Below are 18,923 nucleotides of genomic sequence, written 5' to 3' on the forward strand. Positions count from 1 at the left end.
TTCATACTAAACTGGAAACATTAAATGCTATATTGACTTCATTAGACTGGACTTAGAGTGAAGATATTTAGGCGTAGTGCCAGGATCCATGGTGTATAGCTGAGGTTGTCCACAGTGGGTGAGGATCAGGCTGCTGACAGTGATACTCGTAAGCACGCGTTGCACCGTTTAGCCTGTGAAGTTAGCATGGCATCTTCCTGAGTAAAACGGCAGCAGCTACTCGTTGTTAGTTTGATCTGGCTGGGCAAGCTGTCAGCACATCCTTTGTGCAGGGATCACAGCAGGAGGATGTGGAGCAAACAGAAGTAGAGAGGAGAGGTTGTAGAGCAGTGTCAGGGGAAATGCCCTCTTTCATCGAAAAAAGATCAACAAGGCAGTTAATAAAAAGTCTGGCAAGATCAAACCAACCTCCGCTACTCAGTCTGTGCAGAGATCTTACCCGCCTTGCAGCAATGCTGGCCAAGCCTCTCACTCCCTCTAACGTTAAAACAGTCTTTGATTTAAAAGAAAAAGCCCTCCAATTGTGCCGGTCTCTGGTTTCCGCCACCTCAGGGAAACATGGAGTGCCCTTCTCACTTCCCAGGGGGGAAAGTGAAAGCCCGCAACCCGAGCTCTTCCCTAGGGGAGTCCTTTCCCTTCACAGTGAGCTCTCGTCCTGGTGAACCCAGCTTCCTCTGAGCGACAGGAGAGGTCTTAGTGCTGGCAGGAGAACCTGGTTGCCTCTCTCTCGGTGAGAAGCACCTCCCAGCTGATTCATTCTGGGCTGAAAAGAAGAAAATCTCTTTTTACTAAGGTTCTCACCACTCTGAAGACTGTTCTTTATATTCTGCTCCCCTCCGAGCTCCGCAGTAGTGGCTGGTGCTGTGAAGCATAGCAGCCTTCGCTGATAAGCCCTGCACCCTGCGTATCTTCCTTTTTTTGAATGTTTTCTATCCGGACAGCAACCAATCTGTATTTCCTACAAAAATTGCTTCCAGCTGCCAGGCTGGATGGTCTTTTCACTGACAGAAGTGACTCTGTAGTATAGTGTTTCTACTAACTGCAGCATCGAATGAAGCAGCACGTAATGCAGAAGAAGCCCACCCGTGGCAGAGCACCTCCGCGTGCACCCGCCTGGCTCCCAGCGCCTCTGGCTCCTGCCCTCCTTCCGAGCAAAAGTGCAATGAAAGGTAATTATTTCTGGCTGAGCAAATTATTGTCGGTTAATTTGCACCCCTCTGGGTTCATGCACAGCTCAGGTCTGGGACGTCAGTGCGCTGCAGAGATATGCTTTTACACTGATTGAAAGGCCAGCAGTGCGGTGGTGTTGAGACATTAGTCAGTCAAATGCTGGTCCCTGGGAGACGAGCAACCCACCATGGGCAGGCTTAGCAGCACATTTACCTTTCCTGGGCACTGCCACTGCCAGCTTCTCTGGACCTGAAGAAGCAGTTTCCTCCACATGCCAGCCCTTCAGCTACACTTCCAAACAAGCCTGCAGCCCTGAAAATCCCAAATAAATACTGTCCCATGCAACACTGGGTCTGAATATCAGCTGCTCTCACCTTTTAAAGGAGCAAGATTCAGGGCTTCTCAGCTTCAGAAAATTCAAAAGGAATAAACTGAATTAAACATTTCTGCCCATCTTGGGCTAGTGTGTCTGATCTGTTCCTGGCAATCCTGATTATTCTTGCAAAATCAGACCTGGGAGCTACTCCTCTGGCCTTGCCTCCCTTTCCCTTTCCCTCCCCAGCAGCTGGTTCCTCTGAGTGAGCAGGGGACTGACTCACTGACACCTTTTCTCTTCTCCTAGCTTTAGGCTCTTCTATTGAATTTTGAATTTTGACAGCACTCTATTTTAAAGGAAGCAAATTCCTCCATTGACCTCTGCCCTGCCGATGGGTGCTGCAGACCCTCCCAGTCCCTCCAAGGGGGGAGGCTGGATGAAGTGGGGGAGCACCAGTACCTTCTGACCCTGCAGAGGTAAATTCCAGCCAGCCCGTCGTACCACCGGCTGAATGTCAGCACAGCCGAGCCACTGCTGTCACATTAAGTTGTAAAAGACAGGAAATGTTCTTTATTGCTTTGTCTGGCAGTTTTCTTTAAAAAAGAAAAAGAACTATAAGCAGCCACTCTAGACGTGCTGCTTTTACCAAGTTTAACACTGTACCTGGAGGTCCTGTATGCGTTATGGCCCAATCCTGCCCTCTGTTCTCTGTGTCCTTCATACCTGGCGGTATCAGTCTCTGCACTTGGTCTGTCTGAGCGTGGGGGAAGCATGGTCAGGGGTATACAAAAGACATTCCCCATGCTGAAAGGAATAGCACGTGTTTCTGCTTTGAACTAACGATGCACTGGGTGCATTTCAGCACACACGGATGGGAAAGAAGTCCATACCCCCAGGTCTTAGATCATACATGTGCTTAGGTCCTACCGTGATGCTCTTTGGAGCACGCTGATACCATATTGGAAGAAGGTCTTCTGAGGAGCTCAGTCTGAGTGTAGGGGGGCTTCTCTTTCCCGTCTAGCTAGCTTCTAAAGCATGAGGTAAGATTTCAGCTGTTTAGGTAACAAATACATTTCCTGTATAAAAAAAACCAATGGCTTGCCTATGTACTAGAGTGCATCTTTAGGCAGGTTTAAAACTGTACAACACATCTTAATGCTTGAGGAGTCATGTAAAATACAGTATGCGCAAGAAAACTGGAGTAAAGAAATGGTAGTACACTGTAGTACCATAGCAGCCTTTTAAAAAAAAGTGATCCTGGGCATAATCTTTAATATCTCCAAACTTAGCCCTCAAGAATTACCATTAAGAGGGATAATACTTCACTGGCTATATCAGAGCATAACAAGTTCACAAGCAAAAATTCATTAAGGAAAACTCTTTCTTGATAAAGTACATTGAAAATTACTGGAGGGATTCACACTTGTGCCCTTGAGATCTGCCAGTTCTCTGGAAATAAATCTCCGTTCACTAAATACAGAATTTAGTGTTCTCAGACACCTTCCTCAGAAATAGCAGAGATAAATCACAGCTATGCTAAGCCCAGCCAGCAAACTCCATTTCTTTCCTAAATCAAGTCCTGCTGTCCACAAAATGAAGAAAAGGGGAGTCCCTGGAGCTACCTGGGCGTCTGTTCTCTGAAGGGGACAGACCCATGGCCAGAGACCCCCGTGCACCGTCTACGAGCCCCTTGGCTGGTGCAGTACTCATAGGCGTGTATTGGCAAAAATGAATGACAAAGTTTCCACTGTAAGGTATGTAGGAGGTAGGACAAAGCAGAGGAAAGTAACAGGGGGATGTCCAGGAAGGTTTTCTTACAGCGAGATCAGTAGGACTGTGGAGGAACATTGGGCATGCATGGGAGACCTTTTCCATGCACCACTTACAGCTGCACCCGACAGAGCTCTAATACACATGCAATGAGAATTTCCCTTGTGTGCCCAAGGGCGATGGAGTAGCTGTTCCGTATACCTCTTCCATCTCTAATGTCAGACTTTAAAATAGATCTTTAATTCCTTTTTTCCACAGAAGTGAGGTCTACAGATAGGGACTAGCTCTGTTACTGAAAATATTTTTTGTTCAGGGACACTCCTAGAAAAATTGCATTGATGTCTCAGTGCCAATATACAATACATGTCGATATATTTGTGACTATATGAATGTATACAGAAGGTCAGGTAAAATCCTTCCTCTGCTGAAATCAGCCAAAATCAGTAAATTTGTTTGTTTATTATTATTACTAGAGCACTCAGGAGTCCCTAATGATGTATGTGGATATAGAGAATTCCTTCTAGAAGAGGACCTAGCCCTTCAATTCAGTAGAACCAGGATTTCACCTTAACTTGTACTGCTTTATGAGTTTCTCTTGAGTTATGTTTTACCTAAATCTTGAGAAGAGTGCTTTTAACCATGCTGGTTTTGTCAGGGACACAGGGGTAGGGCAGCAATGTCCTCCTAAAATCTATTTCCTAGTGAGCAAAAAGCAAAGTTAATGGTGGTGGTTAACCTCTAGGATTTGTGAGATTGCTGTGAGGACACTACTATGATATTTCTAAAGATTCCTCTAGTTATCAGCATGGGTTGTTTTGTCGCTGTTTTGTTTCTGTTGAAGATAATCTTCTGGCACAGGCTGTATGTTCACAGAGAACTCCATGGTCCATACAGCTGATCTCATCCTATCTGCACACACCTATAACCCAGAAATTTGTCCTTCCGTGTAAAAACACAGCAAAAGCATCATGAGACCTAAAGTGTTGTTAAGTATCAACTTTTACTTTTGCACTTTGGCTTTATTTCTTTATCCCTTTATTTCTTTATCCGTTCTTGCACCGAGTTGCGTTTTCGGCCTGCGGGTCCCCGACGGAAGAGCCGGACTCGCGCCTGGTGCAGAGGCAGTCCCGCCGGCTGCTGGCTTGTAGTGCTGAGGCTGAAGTGCCCAGCCCACCTTCCTAAACCGGGGCTCACAAAAAGGATACGGACTGAATACAGGATGTTCTTCTTTGTTTAAAGGAGATGTAATTGTTAGATATTGGTCCTCCACCTCCAGATGGTAGATCCCAGCAGCTGAAGGTGGGGGGTGAGGGCAGGCTGGGTTACTCTTGCTCCATTCTCTGCTTTTCAGTAGAGACAGAGCCAATGTCTACCTTTCTGCTGTGGTAACGTGTCAAAAAACATTGAGCACCACTGATCTAAAACACTCAAGCTGGATTTTACCTAGAAACAAAGAGTAGGAAAATAAATATGTCTTTCTTTTCCAATACCGAAATGACCAGATACGCCGCTGTCGTCCGATGCAGGGTTGACCCAGCCTTTCGCTGCGTGGAGCAGGGGACTGGCTTTAGGGGCGGAGGACTGCGCCTCGCTCAGGGCCTGCGCCCGGGCAGTTGCACCACGCTCCTGCACGCGGGCGAGCTCCGCAGGACAAGCTGGCAGCCGAGACGGGGTAGGTCCTCCCTGTGCTGCAGGAGGTCCTCGGAGCAGAGAGCGTCGCGAGAGCATCGTTTCCATTCACTCCCAGACTCCTTTAGACTAATCAAGTGTCATAAAAAAGCACCTTAGCTTAGCTGATAGTCACACCCATCCAACGGCCGTCTCGCTTAGAGGTAATTGAGCGGGGGATGTATTCAACCCGTACAGAATTAAAAATAAAAAGCCACTAGACTCCGATGTTGTTGACGGGAAAATATTGTACTCGTCACTCCAGCTGTTTCTGATTGCTAGTTGCAAATATGCGTTACAAAATATCCATTTATTAGGCATTGTGGGTCACTTGACAGGGAAGATGAATGACGCGTTCAGGTTTCCTTTTATTTTTTTCTGGATGAACGACGTGGTGTTGCTGACATTAATATGCAAGCATTGTGCAAGATCCCTTCACATGGGTCTGTTGATCTGCATTTGAAAATGGATAGCATCAGCACTGCCGTAATCGTTCCTGGAGGAATTCCTTTTAATTGGGCTTTTCTCGAGTGGACAGTGAAAGGTAAGACCGAAATTTGAGAATTTGCTTTAACTTGTAGGCATATCCAGGATTTAAATTCAGATCTCCCATATAGAAAAAAAAAGAAAAACTCTAGTATATTGCATTGCTTACTCCACTATGTGGTAGTTAATAATTAAAACCATGCTGCCATTGCTTTTATGAATTCATAATGTGGAGATGAAGGATTACTGCAAGTTGTAATTTGACATATAATAATCTTTGCTGTATTTCAGTTTTTGCTAGTGAACCTCGATTTCTTTTTTCGATTTTGATGATACAAAGAAAGAATCAATATCAGATGTTTCCTCTCCACTTGTGCAATTCTAAAGTGCCTTTATTTAAAAGAAAATAAAATCACGCACAGTTTGCTAGAGCACCTCTTCAAAGCCCGTCCTGCGTGGTATTGTTACACAACAGACCCCCTCACCCCTCACAGACAGCACCGTGCGGCTGGCTGCCTTGGGGACTGCTGCCGCCGATGTGACACATCGGATCGCTTCAGACCTCGGGAACACAGTCTGATCCATCATGAACTCGAGGGGGTTCTATGCCCTGCAATTTTATCCTTAGGTGGCTTTATTATATTTATGTCTCCAGACGTACAAAGACCACCAGTAGGCATCTGACCCTTGATACAGCCGCCAGCACTGGGTAGCTCATTTCGAAGCTATGATTACTTGCACCGTGCAGTGACTGAGGGCCCAACCAAGCTGAGCTCAGTACTAGCAGACACGGAAACACCTCCTGCCCAGCAGCTTTACTGCAGGGTAGGGAAGAGTGCAGACACATAAATGGACTTGTCCGGGGTTAATGAGAGAGCCTGGTTTTCCTGAGTGCATTGTCTGTGCCGGCTTTCACAAAGAGGAGCCCCTGTCCTGCCCACTTCCCAGCTTGGGTGGGAAAAGGAAGAAACACTGAAGCAGCCAGAATTACATGTCTGGGCTCTGGTAACTCCAAGGAGATGGGTAAAGGACAGTGAACCCTCATGTCCAAGCCCCTTGGACAGCACAGCCCATCAGCAGTGCCTTCCTTGCACAGTACTCCTGCTCACATGTAGAAGGACATTTCCCAGGTAACCAAATCCAAAGCCATTAGGGTTTTGGGGGTTAAAACCAGTGTCCTGGTTTCCACCTGTGCACTTACACAGAGCCTGGGCCAACAGGAGGAATCCCTTGGCTGTGCCCATGTTGTTAGAGGGCCCATGACATGCACCCTGCAGTGCCAAGGCCATGTGCTGGACCATATGTGGACCTGGCTGTGGTCATAGTGTTGAGCTCCCGAGGCCTGCTGGTGACACGCATTGGGTATGTCTGTACTAGTACCTTGAACAGTGCCAGGGAACGTGCCCAGGGACTGCACCTACATGGCGTACCATGGATGGCCCAAAGCATCGTTTTAGACATGCAAAGCAGTCCTCTCCCAACCAGTTCCCAGGTGTAGTTCAGAAGAAGGTAAGGGACAAGACACTTTCCAAAGAGATGACCTGCATGTTCTGGGGATTAAGGAGCTTTTAATGACAGGGAGATGGGCCAGTCCATGCCTGAGAAGGGTGCTGGGCGTGTTCGGTTAAATGGTACACCTATAGTCTCTGTGGCAGGAGTAGTCTGTGGTGAAAAAGCTGTCTATGCACATTGCACTTTGAAAACACAAGGATATTTGCCCTGTGCCCTTGACACCTGTCTTGTCATGATCGTGATCATGGCCAACATGATCAACATAAAAATCAAGGCTTGAGGGAACTCCTCAGCCTCTCCTCTGCACCTGCTGCACGTCATACCAGCTCTTACTGCTACTGATCACTGCGGTGAAGATCAGCTTAGCGTGATCACTATCATACAGGATGGCACACAGCAATCCATGATGGGTGAGGAGGTGCTTTGGATAACAGACCTCTCCCTCATCCTGAACATTAAGGAAAGTCAGATCTGTCCCTTCCAGGATGCTACTAAATATCTGCCAAGTCTGTGGCTGGAGCAAGAAGTCCCACCTTCCAGCAACCGTCTTCCTGGAAGGTTAACACTTCGTATACAGGACCTCATGTCCTATATCCCAGAGGGCAAAAGTCATCCTATGACAAGTCTGTCCTCATTTGGTGGTAGCTGTGAGGTGCCAGGGTGGAGACCAGGGTGGAGGATACAACATTCAATTCAGTTTACTACAAAGAAAAGTTGTTAAAAATGAGCAAGACCAACAAACAGCAGGCCATTAAATCATTACCACTGCTTTGCAAGCAAACAAGGCAGGAGACCACCCCTGTGAACAGACAGCAGTTCCCCTTCTGTATGTGATGGCAAGTTCAGGACAAGGTGAAGTACTTTTAGAAGGTACCTTTGGGGCACCAGATACAGCCGATTTGCATTCTCTGGCTGCCAGGAGCTGCAGACTACATGTCAGGATACTCTCATTAAGCACAGCTCCAACAGTAACAAGGATATCCTCTTCAAGATGAAGCTAGGTTTCTGCCCCATGAGCTGGACATGTGCTCTTAGCTGATCTCTCCAAGTCTGCTTCCAAGGATGGTGGGGAGGAGGGAGATAGGGCCTGCCTGGTCCTCTCCCTTCCTCTCCCTCTCTCTCTTCCTCTTTTCAGCTGCTGTAGTGAGTGAAGAGTCTGAAATGGAAGATGTCTGTCATTTGTCAAGCTCTGGCATGCAGCCCTAACTGCAAAAGGTTGCTGTCCACGTGAGGTACCAACACGGTCTCCCAAGTACCACGTGCGGTTTGGCGCAAAAGCTGGCCATTCCTGGCTGCAGCCGAGGACTGGTTTTGGACCCTTCCATGTCTGTATACAGCTTCCAACAACTTTAATGCAAACCAGCACTGCTCAGTTGTAAAAAGCAGTCTGTACTTTGTATGTCTGCTATTTCTTCATACTGCTGCTGGCAAATCTTCTAGCCAAAGGTGCAAGCACGGTCCTTGCAGATGTTGACCACAGGTACAGCTGCTTCCCAGCCAGCCAGATGTGGCTTTCTGCAGTGTAACTCTGAATGTGAAGCATGTAGATAATGGCATAGTGTATATGAGATAAGGGAGAGGCATGGGACACTATGAGGCTTGCTTTAGATTGCATGTAGTAGATAGGAAAGGTCAATGGGAGCTATTTTGAGCCGGACATATACTCCAAGGATGGGATTTTTGTGCTCTCTAGTCTATGTCTGAGTTTCCCTGACCAGGAGACAACTTACTTCTCCTCAGAGTAAGACTGGATGTGAACTAATATACGTGCAGTTTAGACAATTTGGCAAGCTGACACTCTGCATGAGATGGAAATGTCCCAGCAAGACATTGCAATGATCTGCTCTGATGTCCTGCATAGCATGAACCATACAGTTTCATCAAGTACGTACTTCCTCAGGCTTGCAGCTTCTTCCAGAGGTAAACTGTATCTCATGAAAAGTTACTCATTACTTTTGGAGAGAATTCTCCAACTAGAAATCTCTAATTACATATCCTCAGTGAGCTCTACTTCCAGTCTGAATTTGACACTTCCAGCTTCTAGCCTTTTCCCTATTAGCTTAGAGTTTTCTACTGCCACGTGTCTCTTTGTACAGGTATTTATAGGATCTTCTCTTTGTTGAGATTGGGTTCCTCTGATTTCTCATTGGAAGAAATTATCCAGATCTCAAATGATTATTATAGACTTTTCCTGAACCCTTGCCAACATTCTTTTAAGAAATGGAAATGAGAAGTAAGGAGCCAATACTCCAGTCAGTACTGTTGCTTTCACTGGAAATGACATTGTTTATACCTGACATTTTGCTTTTTGGCTGCTGCAACACACTGGGAGCTCATGCGCTCTTAGTGACTCATCAGGCCTTCACAATTATTTTCTAAATCATTCTTTTCCAAGTACCAATCTATAACTATGACCTACATTTTGTTTTCATACATATATGACCTTGCCTTTAACTTTCTTACAGCGCCTGCTGTTCAGGTGAGCCTTAGTTTCCTTGATCACCACATCGCTCATGGGAGCTGACCTTATTAATTATGATCCCACTAGCTTCTGGGTTGTCTGCAAACTGTTATGGTTAATGGAGATGTCAACTGACTTTTAGTTGTCTGGCACATCTTGTTGCTCACACTAGAGGTTCACTTACATCGTTACAGCCTGGCTGACTCTTTGGGAGCTCTGAAAAAGCACTGTACTTCGGAGGAGCATCCCACACCTGGGCTTTCTGGGGAGGAAGCTGCTGAACCCTGCTCCATGTGCTCCCCTTCGGGGTTATGGCTTTCTGCCTGCGGTACCAGAAGCCATGTCTCTGAGGTACCAGAGCTCACCCTGAGACTGCCAGAAGGACTCAGAGGCAGCCTGAATCACCATCAGGCTGTGCTTGTAGGTGCTGTCAGAGCCCTTCTGGAAGTGACTGCAGGCCATTCTGCACACCCTGAAGCACACCATTTACCTTTTGTGTATCTGTCTGGTTTTGCCCTAATCGTAGCCCCAGTTCCTCAGAGTACCTAGAGTGGATGGTCAGAGAACAAGGGCTTCACACGACGGCTTGAGAATGCCCTCAAAGTACAGTGTAGATGAGGCCCCAAGTTCCTTCTTGTCACCTTGAGTGTTTGAAGATGCTGTTACTCTGACTGGGATAGTATCCATCCACTGCACCTTCCCTGGTGTGGTGGGTGGTATCTGGCTTGAGCATGCAATGTTAGCACCTAGTAGGATTGTCCTTTTACTGCTGAGGAGAACAAAGTGGACACTGAGGCAGAGAGAGGCAGTGAAGCTGAATCCCTAAAAAACACTTTTTAGCCTAGTTTCATAAAGATAGTAGGTCTTTGCAACCATACAGCTGCCTATCTGTCTCTTCCAGACCCCCCCATGAATGAGGTCTGTGGTGAGCTTAAAGTGAATTTGCCAGAGGGCTCTGCTCCTACAGAAGCTGATTTCCTACAAACAACAAAAAGCAGTGGGTGAAAGGAGGAGAGAGGCTCTGCTAACGCAGCGTGAGCTCAACACCTACCTGTTGAACCTGGCCTGCCGGCCGGCTGCTCAGCACCAGCGTCCCGTGGAGCTCAGAAGGAGCCACAGAACCTTCTGCCTCTTGGACAGCCGAAGCTGGGAGGTGAGAGGGAGAGAAGGATCCTGTGCCTGGGGTGTGCAGGACAAGGCACGTGGAAAACCACTGGAAACGGTGTGGGGAGTGGAGCTCGCAGGATATTAACGGGGAGCAGATGGCAACCCAGGCTTTGTAACCTTGCTTGCAGAACAGCAGGTCTGGGATCAGTGGTATGGCACGCACCTACAGGCTAAGTGGAAGAGTTCTTCTGTATCACTAACTTGCACATCAGTTCATAGTTGTTTAATTTCCAACAAAATGCCAGTGACCGAATGTCTCAGGATCATTTCTCTGTGTCGCATGCACAGGGTAGAAGTACTTCCCAATCATGAGTGTCAATACATTGCAAATAGGAGTAACGGAACACCAATTACCCTTCTGTTTGCACTTTGTAGTCTAGGGGAGCGCGTGCTCTGGGTTGGATCACGGGCAAACGGCAGCACTGCTGTGCAACCATTACAGCTTCACCTAAAATGACCTCGTCTCTGGAGCCCTCTGTTGTATCTCCTTTTGGGCTCTTTGGAAATGTGCTAATTAAGGTATTATTTGAGAATAGCACTTACTATGCAGGAATGTTGCAAAGATTAATTAATTACGTTTTTTTAAAGTTGCGAAAATGAAAAGCACTACATAAGTGTTCCTAAGTATTATTAAGTATTATAGAGCAATGGTTCACAACCTCGGGTTTTTTCTGCTATTTCTTTGCAGCTTTAACTTCCCAACCTGTACCACACAAATTTCAATTAATAGTAATCATTCAGTATACCACATGCCAAAGGATAATTCCCCAAAAATGTGGGAAGTAAATTTTAAAGACAAGGACTGTTTTGTCATTATATAAGTATATATATAAAATACATAATATATAATATTATATATATTTACAAGAGTGTCTATACATATATACACCCACATATGTATGTCTTACAAACAGGTATGCATGCATGTATCTATGTATATATGTACGTCTGGGGACAATGTGATGAAGGGAATTTTTAGTCATTCTTCACAGATGACACTGTGGTAATACATTCCCCCAGGAATAATATGCAGGTCCCTTTAGGTCCACAACTCCTGTGTTTCTGACACTACCTTAGTAGCAATGATTCACAGCAAACAGGAGATTATATAGCAAATCATACACATTAAATCAGTCAGCATCATAGTTTGCTACCAAAGGCCCTCCTGGATTTCAGCCACTATTATTTAAAGAAACTGTGAAGACGTTCAGGTACTTCTGAAAGGCTCTCTAACAGCACGGTGACAGGGTGACCTTATACAAACCAGACAGAAACTGGTAAGGAAGGTTTTTTCTTTCCTCCATCCCACTGTGATACAAATGCCATCTTTTCACACTACAGTGTGTTTGTGTGCCATATGCAAATACAGGAAAAGCGACAGCAAAGGAAAGCCCAAAATGCTGAGTACCAATTCACATTTATGTCTCAGGGAGTTTTGTTGATTTAATGGCTAAGAAAAAATACTGCAAGGACCTTCACATTAGGCAAGAATCAATGAAAGGTTACAAAAAATTGAAAAATAAATTAAATCATAGAATAAGGAGTGATTCTACAGCCACATAATTAGCAGGTATTTTTAGTTTTCCTTCAGAAAGAACGCCAGTCAGCGTTTATGTGACTGAAAAGGACAATGCTGGTGTGAATGATATATGGATCTGTATAGCCAGGAATGAAAGATGTGGAAAGAAAGGGTTTGTGATGGGTGGAGAGACTGGCAGCTGAAGGGCTGTGGGAGAGGGAGGTCAGTGAGCAGAAAGTAAAGAAAATACAAAATCCAAATTGTGGAACTTAGACTCCTTTGGTGGCCCTGTGTTCAGAGGAGGGGAAGCTCCTGTCATCTGAGGAAGTCTCTGTTTCATCTCAGGAGAAATATTCTGTCTTTTCTCTCGCCTCTGTGGCTGCAAGATTAGGGAACTGCAGAAATATTGCTGGCTACCTAAAAACCAGGCTGCAACCAACCTTTTCATGTTCTTGATTACGGCAGCTATGCTTGATCTTCAGACCACTGATGGCCTGACATGGTAGAGTGACTTGCAGGGCCAAAAAGCAGTGGTGCTGGCAGACACTCTGATGATCCTTTGGTGGGATCTGCACAGGGAACACAACTCACTGTTCCAGCAATTGCTACCCAGACGCACAGAGGTTACAAGCACATGAGATCCTGGGGCCACCTACAGAAGTTAGGTCCATGCAGAGCGAGTGATTAGGGCAAACTGTAACAATATCAATAGCTCAAAATACAGTTCTTGGCAAAATTATTACTACTGTGTCTTATACTACAACCAAAAGATCCTGCAGAATGCCATAAATCTTTGGAACTAGTAGGAGAATTGCTCCGCGTTGCTTTTGGCAGTGTGACCGCAGCGTGACTCAAAAGCACCACCTGGCTGGCTCTTCACACAGTAGCAGAGCTTTCCAAACTGCCATCTTCATCAAATATTATCTGCTTGCAGCTACTTGGCTATTTCAATGGGTTTAGCAATATCAGGGTGATATTTTTAAAATGTCATTGCTAATACCTTTTAACTATATGCTGACAAAGATTTAGTATTATTACAAAACCTGAAACCTACTATCTTCAGTCTAGCAATGTGAGGATGAAGGCATTACTTTTGGAAAGGGCATCAACTTCATTTCCAGTTTTATGTCAAGAATACATCTGCAGATAGAGTTTATGTCATAGCTGATTGCAGGGGCATTTAGATGTCAAACTGCTCACTTTCCAGACAAAACAAAATAGGCATCTAAGTACAATAAAATGTGCCTGCAATTACACGTGCCAGCAAAAATTACACCTGCAGATGTTCTCAAGTGCAAAAATCTGAGAACACTTGAAATAATTTCCAAACATGTGAAGTTTGAAGAAAGTAGAACATGAATATCTATTATGAGTACAAAGCACATCCTGCTTTTGCACTTTAAGGGATATCCACTCAGTAATCTTGAATCCTTCTGATATTTACACTTCTGGATCTTAAAGGCTTTTAAGTCTTAAACAAGGACAAGTAAAATAAGGCCCTCCTCTGTGTTACTTCCCAACACTGCTGTTACTGTTCGTTCTTTTTTATTCCCTTTCCTTTTCTCTCCTTTTCCTCTCTCTCTCACATGGAAAATTTTGCTAGGCTGATTCCTCCCGTCACCACTCAGGGAAGGCTTGCAGAAGTGATTAGCCTTTTGTGAGTGCACTGTAATCATTAGTGCCAATGAATTCCACACCTTGGGCCTTTCTGTCAAGAGCCTCTGATCACAAGCAGTCTCAGTGCAGTCCCTGCCAACACTCCGTTTTCCATGGAGCTACAGTGTGTCACAGATGGGTCAGCAACTTAGGATGTAAAGTAATTTAAAATTAGGTGATAATTCAATATTAGAAAGTGAGCTAGTGGAGCATAAAATCCTCTTCTGGACCTAAGAGATAGGCAGTAGCCTACCACGGTGTCTTGGAGAGCTGCCCAGGGCATGCTGCGTTGCGCTGTGCATGGTGAGCACCTTCTTCCAGCAAAGCAAGGCTGGATGTGGCTCCTTTTGAAAACGTAACCCACTGATGCCACTGTGTCGGGCCAGGGTGTTGACAGGGCTGACGTGAGGCACTATTTTTGCAGAGGAATTACCTATTCCTTAAAGCATGATGAAACTCTGCCAGCCCTAAGACTGAGTGTCCATATTCAGAAAAATTAGCAAAGCAACTCTTTCCTGACCATAATAATCACCAGACTTCAGATGGGTCCCAAGGATTTTTTTTTAATATTGGGAATGTATGGTGTAGTAAGTGTCAGTAAGTGATCTGCTGAGGCTCTCTCTGCTCCTTCAGTTTGGCTGTTGACTCCTCGGGGAAGGTAGGTGGGACAAGACATTTCAGAAGCTCCTCCTGGGGCTCTTTAAGGCTTTTAGAGGATTCTCACAGCCTGTGTTCTTGGTCGAATGCCTGCAGAGGACCGGGCATGGGAGAAGGCAGCTCTTCATAAGCCCTTCCCTGCCTGTGTGGCTCTGACCTGACCCCGGCAGCACGAATGTGTCCCTGCCTATCCTGATGCTGGGGGTGAAGGGCTCCTTCCCTAAGGCCACCCCCCAGACTCCAGCAGGCACAGAGCGAATCCTCCACCTGCCATCGCTGTTCTCCGTAACGCTACGGCAGCAAATCACGTAACAAAAGGACATACTCCCCCTTCTCCATTTTGGTTGAGCTGTCTCCTTCCTCAAACAACCGTAAAGAAGAGCAGCTGGGAAAGACATAACACTGTATGTCTTTATTATACTTCCTTTAACAACTTGAAAGTTTTCCCAGGATTACACGGTAACTGCAACTACTAACATGCATACATTGCATTCCTGAGTGTTCCTAAGCGTGTCTCAGCCATGTTACCAAGACAGATTAGAAGGCATTACTCATCTGTAGCAGTATTGTTGCTCTCCAAAGCTCTTTGATCCATCACCGTGCATGCCCTTTGTAATGATAATTTAGTAAGCGTCTGATACTTAATAATTCCATTTTGGAACTTCCCCTTATCTGCCTTTTGTGTGCTGATATGAAATGGCACTGTTTCAAAATAAAATCATGCTCTTGATATTTCAGATACTGCAGATACATGTAAGCACTATTGCCGCCTTATAGCTTTATTTTCTGTATTTAATTAATGCGATACTGCCGGGTTGGCAGTTCAGAGATTGATGTTCTCTGAGGAAGTCCAGAGGAGTTGCTAGAGAAGCAGTAGTTTCCGTAACTGCCATCTACCAACGTCCCTTGGCCCTGACCTTTTGCATCCAACCTACAGAGCAAGAGGTTAGGGAAGCTGCCAGGTCTGTTCAGGCCCGTGTCTCTTCATTGTGATGACCAGAATGGGACCGACTATTTTTCTGCAACTTGGCTACTGACATGGAGCAGCTTTTTAAACCCAAGAAACCAAACTGAAGCAAAACTGCCTTCAGAAATAATATTTTCTGACCAGCCTGTTAGTTGGACTTAAGCTGCTGAAATCAAAAGGTGAGAGAGACTATATTGCTGCCAGACCAACAGGTTATCAAATAAACCCCCTCAAAAGCATTTTCTGTTAAGGAAGCTGAGCTTTTCACTTAGCCAAGGTTCATTGTGTGCAGTGTTTGGTTGATAAATTAGCTTTAAAACTTTAGCACATATATCCATAAGGACTGATAAAGAAAACAGCTTTGCAATAGCAGATTGTTGAAATGGCAGACAATCTTGATTTGGACTTTAGCTGAATTTGGATGAGATTCTACAGAATGAATGTACTTACAGATGGAAGAATCCTACATGAACAGGTCTTTTCATTTTGTGGGACTAGGCGGCAACGGTTTCATCTATCTAATTGAAATACACCAATTTGCTCCGCATGTCCAACTCCATCAACCCTTGCGCAAATCCGATTCAGACTGGATACCCGAAATCTGAGGCTAGTCTTGGAATTTTCAGCTAACACTTTAGAGAAACTATGGCTATTAAGCCAATGCCATATCTAGGTGTAATACAAACGCCACGTATCCTGCAGAAGCATTTGTTACAGAGGAATGCTGGGGTGGCTCCTCGGGCGATGTCCATGCTCGTGCCCATTTCCCCGAGTGCCTCTGGGGACGATCAGCACAGCACATGGTCGGAGTCGTGCTGGGTGCCATTACTTGGTCTTGTACAAGGCACAAGAATGATTTTGTGTTGTTTTAAATTTCAAAGTTATATGAGTTATAGTCTACTGGAGTGGTGTTTTTAAAACATGAAATGGAGAGTAAGCGTTACATGCCTGGAGTTTGTCATAAATATGAATGAGGATGTCAGAGTGCAGAAAGCCAGCTGGGATAAGGAACTGTGTGGACCAAAAGAAACATAACTTGACATGGTCTTACCTCTCCTGGCTCCTGGAATAAGTCTCCGGAGGACACAACACCCAAAACAGTACCCAAATTTTGTCTTGGAAAGAACTAGTTCTCTTGAAAACTGCTCAGGAAAGTAGTAACGTACATGCAGTGTGAGAGCAGGGGCCCCAGGGCCCAGCTGCCGGATAATCTGAGTGTCGAGGGTCAGTTACATGGAGGGGTGCACAGGGCATGTCTGCGTGTGAGAGTTTGAGTACCAGCAATGGGCGTGGGGCTGTGGCCCTCGGAGGCTCATACCTAGAAGTGCCAGGGACTAGGGGGGCCTGGGGATGCTGGTCCCAGCTGCTGGGCAGTCTGAGTGTCCCAGACCAGCTACTGGAGGATCTTTCCAGAAACTGGGGAGGTGTGGAGATATGCTTAGAGAAGAGCTCCTTCTGCTTTATCAACCAATGTTTTGCAGGCAAAACACAACATAAATAAAATGTGAAGTCAAATCTTGCTGCTTGAGAACACTTCAAGACAGCAGACTGAAGTGGTCATATCAAAATGTTTATGAAGCGGCACGCCCCTTCATAATAGGACAGCTGCAGCACCATCGAGAGACTGTAGAAACAGGATGGCTCTAACAGCATGTTTATGATTGAATAGTGCTCATATAGTCATTACTGAAATTAATGTCTGGAAAGGATTAGCTACTGGCTTGGCTGATTAGATGAATTCTTACTTTTCAAATACCTTACAAATTTCCAGTGCATTGGACAGCTGTTTGGAGCATTTCAGCAAAATTGGGAGCGCAATGCAATAAAGGAAATGTGGAAGGAGTTACGCATTTACATTTCTAGTACTGTAGAGAAATGTGCAATGACAGAGTAATACATGACTAAAGTCTCTCAAGTGGAAAATGTCATGCGTTGTGTGGAGAGAGGGAAAAAAGTGTGGAGGCCAAGGGAATTCTTTATTTTCAATCTAACTTGCCTTCCAAAGTATATCAGGTAATTTGTAACTTATTTAAAACTGATGTACTTCAGTGCATGCCCACTTACTATGAGTGCCAAGTAGAAAACTGGGATAGACATGCAGACTGCAGTACATGCCTGCATTCGGGTGTCCTGCAAGTTTGTGTCTTATGTCTCTGTTTGGATCTCATGTTTGCTGAAGGTACGCAAAAAAGAACAGAGCACACGGTATAGTCAAGACCACAAACTGCTCCAGAAGTCAGTCAGGCTTTGCCTTTATCTGAAAGGATTTAAAACTTAGTATGAGACAAGCCAATGAAGGTTACTATTAAAAAAAAAGGAAAGAAAAAAAAAAAGAAAAAAGGGAAGTAAGAGTGTGTGTGTTTGGGGTAGGAAACCAGCAGCCTGACAGAGGGGAGGCTGCTGCAGCTCCACGGCCCCCGGCCCAGCTGGAAGGAAGACCACGTGCGCACCCCCAGCGGGCACACGCACAGTACAGATAGGCTTGTGCACATGGCCAGCCAGCCACACGGCCCCTCGCCACTCAGATTACCCAGTAGCTGGACCCTGGAGCCCCTGGTCTCCCACTTGCACACATACACACACGCACACCTGTATTCATCTATACATACACTGACATACCATATGCACGCGCCGCAGTCCCTCCAGCTCCTGGCACCCCAGACACATGGCTGCTGTGAACCTTTGCACCTTTTCCTGGGGCAGGCACTTGGCTCCACACGCATATGCACAGAACAGACAGCCCCCTCAACCAGGAAATGGTTAGAAACTGAGTTTAATAAGGCATGACAGACTGCAGTGATTGGGTGTGCAGGCCATGGTCAGACAAGCACACTGACCAGCCTGTTGATGTGCTACTGGCCTCTTTTATCCCCTTTTCTCTCCATTTTCCCACACTTTTTCCACCCTTATCTGCCATAATCCACCCTTATCCACCTTAATCCCTCCCTTTTCCCAGCTTTGGTCTTTTCTCTGAACATCCCATATGTCTTGTGCAATCCCAAGATGCTCTTCCCGGCACCCCCTGAGGAGTCCCACACCCCTGCAGGCAGTAACCCGTCTGCAGGGTGATCCAGACAGCTGCTCCCGTTGACCCATCCGGTGGGTGGCACTTCTGGGCCACAGAGCTGATGGCTCACTGCGATGGCCTGGGGAGGGGCCGGGCCAGGGGACCCTTGGCACGGAGCAGGTTATTGGGGTCCCTTCCCCCATCCTTGTTCTCCTTTGCACTAATAGAAATTAGCCTTTAATCACATAACCGAACAGGGTGAGGATGTATTTTGCCTTCACGGTCCTCAGGGCACAAAACATGACTGCTCGAAATCACACCAACCGGCCATTGCTTGAACCGCTTGCTCGAGGTTTGGTTTTTCTCCGGCAAGACGCCAACTTAATCCAGTGCGTCGCTCCCTACAGCGGGGCCGCTCCGACCGCCCCGAGGCCCGCCTGGGCCCAGCGGCCCCGCCACAGGCCGCCCAGCACCCCGGGCTCAAGCAGGCCGGGAGGGCCACAAGCGGAGCGGGACCGGGTCTCCCCAGCCCTCCACGGGCTGCCCGCCCTGAGCCCGGCCCTGCCT

This window comes from Mycteria americana, chromosome 2 (genome assembly GCF_035582795.1).
Source record: "Mycteria americana isolate JAX WOST 10 ecotype Jacksonville Zoo and Gardens chromosome 2, USCA_MyAme_1.0, whole genome shotgun sequence".
In the NCBI taxonomy this organism is placed as follows: domain Eukaryota; kingdom Metazoa; phylum Chordata; class Aves; order Ciconiiformes; family Ciconiidae; genus Mycteria; species Mycteria americana.